Genomic DNA, 2,807 nt, shown 5'->3' on the forward strand with positions numbered 1-2,807 from the left:
CTATCTATCTATCTATCTATCTATATCTCTATCTTGTTGTTAGGGATTTGATTAGGTTGTGGTCGTATGCATCACAGAGATGACAGGTCAGCGGGTTAATTTCTTAAAATGTCGGAGTGCTGGGATTAGCAAATGCAATAGTACTGAATTTGAAAATGTAATCCCTTACTACACTTCTCTAATCCCATTACTGAGTAATGTGTCTCTGAGTAACGCATCACCACCCAACACAGGACGAGACTGAATTCTTTTGGCACATAGATTCAAAACAGGGTAAGAAATATTTTTCAGGGACTTTGTCCAGGTTTACAAGGTAGTTTCATACTATTCCTGCAGAATTATTGTGGCCCAATTAAGATACTGTAGATCAAGACTTGGAGACCATTTAGTCAGTAGTTATAGTACACATATACCTCTTTAGGTTCTGAACTAACATAACAAGACATATTGACATCACCTTGAACCTTGAAAAACATTTTATAGACCAAACGATAAATTGATTAATCTAGAAAATAATCTGCAGATTAACACATAATGAAAATAATTGTAAATTGCAACCCTATTTCCTGGAGGTGAGGAGTCTAGCCATGTTAAATGTCACTTAACTAACTGAACCACGCAACCCTGTCTGTGCATCTGCTGAACAACATGTACTAAACTCAGATAACAGAAGTGGAAAGTCTACTTAAAGTGGCCAGTGAGCATTTACTTAACTAATATGGGTACAGAATGTATTTACATCGTATCCAGATGGCTTCATTGGTATGACAAGAGAAAGTTATGATTTCCCAAAGCCTTTATTGTGAACTCATTTTTTTATGTTACACATGACATTTCATGCATGGTTCGTCAATGGTTTGTTCTGCTCAGATGCACAGGCTCATCTCAGGTAATGCCTGATGTGTTACTGCCACCCAGAGGTCACATTTGATATGCCAATTTTATTAGTTGCACCTACCTAAAATCTAACAGTCTTGCAATAATTTCTACTTTCATGAAGGTTATAGGCCTAATGTGATGACGGTGGAGTGGATATGACACATGCCTTTGGTGTGGGAAACCAGGGTTCAATTCCCACTGCAACGCCTCAACCAATGTGTCCCTGAGCAAGACACATAACCTCTAGTTGTTCCAGAGATTGTACGGCCACTGACATATATAGCAAAGCGTCAGGTAAATGACATGTAATGTCAGTTTGTTTTTGAGTGGTGTTGATCAACTTCATGGACATTTTGGTGTTGCTGTACATCCTTATTGATATAAATGGGGTGGAGAAAATATTGAAAACACCTCTCAGTATAAAGTGACACAATTTAACACCACAAACTGCAATCTTCAAAATGACCCTTGAACTGAATTGAATCAACTAACATTCTGTTTCGTTGCGTCTTTCTTCCTCGTGGGACGTTCCCAAGTTCCAAGTACAAAGGAACAGCAGTGACAGATGGGGGGGACCAACTCCTGCTGACTTAATGAAAATGCCTCACTAATTGTGCGCTTCATTTGAATTTAGGACGGGAAAAAGTTGAGATTTTCTGCTCAACACCATTATGTATCTTCCAATAAGTAAGATTAATACGTGACCCCAGGGGGCCGTCTAAAGGAACTGTTAATCACTATGATTAACAGTGATTGTTGCAGCGTCAAAGGATTCAGTATATGAAGAACATCCTTTTGAAAATTTCACAACAAAGAAGACACCATCATGACACTGTCATGACTTTCAAGGGTGGGTGGGGACTACATAAGTAAATAGGACAAGGGTGTACTTTTAGAAACATGTGCCCAAGGGCCCAGTCTGTGTTAGGAACCAAAGGACCAGTTACATAAACTTTGAAACTAAGAGCTCATTTCAGAAGTCTGAGAAATATGGTATAAGAAATATTAAATAATAGCCTAATGTAATTTTACCAACAAAGTGAACAAATTCAGAGTAGGCCTACATGGTGGTGTAAAGGAAAAACCACATAACATGCAATTAGTAAACTGCAGGATGGGATATATAATCAAATAAAAAGAAACAATACACATATCATACTAGATACATGACTTACACACCTTACTAGTATTATCTTAACATACAAAATGATATAGGCTACCGTAGAACAACTCTGACACAGGTACACAAAGATTCGTTGTGTAACACACACATGATTTACTCAGTCGTATAGCTATATCTTGGCATTCAAAAACACCACACCATTAAAGCTGATGACTCTATAACGTTACAGCACAGCTTGAAAAGCCATTATCAAATCACATACAGTCAACAGGTGACTAGACAACCAATAAACGCAGAACTGGGTTATTCAAAGCCCTGCAGTGTCATACTCATAGACTGTATTAGTTAATAATTAATATAATATTAATGATATACAGTCTATGGTCATACTATGAAGAAGGTAACCACCATAACATCAAGAAGCGCAGCAAGGAGATGAAAATCCCAGAGAGCCAAGCAGAGACATTTAACCAGAGACATTTAACACAGAGAGACCGACAGACAGATGGTTGAACGTTTTTTGACTCACCTTATTTGTCGCTGAAGTCTCAACTAGCTACTTTCTTTCATGGAGGTGAATTATGACTGCCATTATGTCCTACTGCACTTGTTGCATTTATAGTTTATTTGTTGGTTTGTTTGTTGGTTGTCTCTTCTTTCCATCGCTGCTAGCTAGCTAGCTAACTGACGAGCGTCAGCTAACGCTAACAAAACCAGAAACCACGGTGACGTTAGGTGATATTATTAGAAAAACTGAAAAAATACGTTGTCACTTATTTTAGCTTCATGAGGTCGTTAATTTTTT

The 2,807-nt window shown here is 37.9% G+C and overlaps 1 long non-coding RNA gene across 1 annotated transcript in view; it reads right to left on the reverse strand.

Moving 5' to 3' along the window:
* Nucleotides 1-2,801, reverse strand: part of LOC116686961 (uncharacterized) — a 72,748-nt gene extending 69,947 nt beyond the window's left edge. The window contains exon 1 of the long non-coding RNA XR_004331438.1: nt 2,532-2,801. This is a non-coding gene — a long non-coding RNA (uncharacterized LOC116686961). The remainder of the gene's footprint in view (nt 1-2,531) is intronic.
* Between the last annotated feature and the right edge of the window lie 6 nt (nt 2,802-2,807).

The sequence above is a fragment of the Etheostoma spectabile genome, chromosome 3 (assembly GCF_008692095.1).
Source record: "Etheostoma spectabile isolate EspeVRDwgs_2016 chromosome 3, UIUC_Espe_1.0, whole genome shotgun sequence".
In the NCBI taxonomy this organism is placed as follows: Eukaryota; Metazoa; Chordata; class Actinopteri; order Perciformes; family Percidae; genus Etheostoma; species Etheostoma spectabile.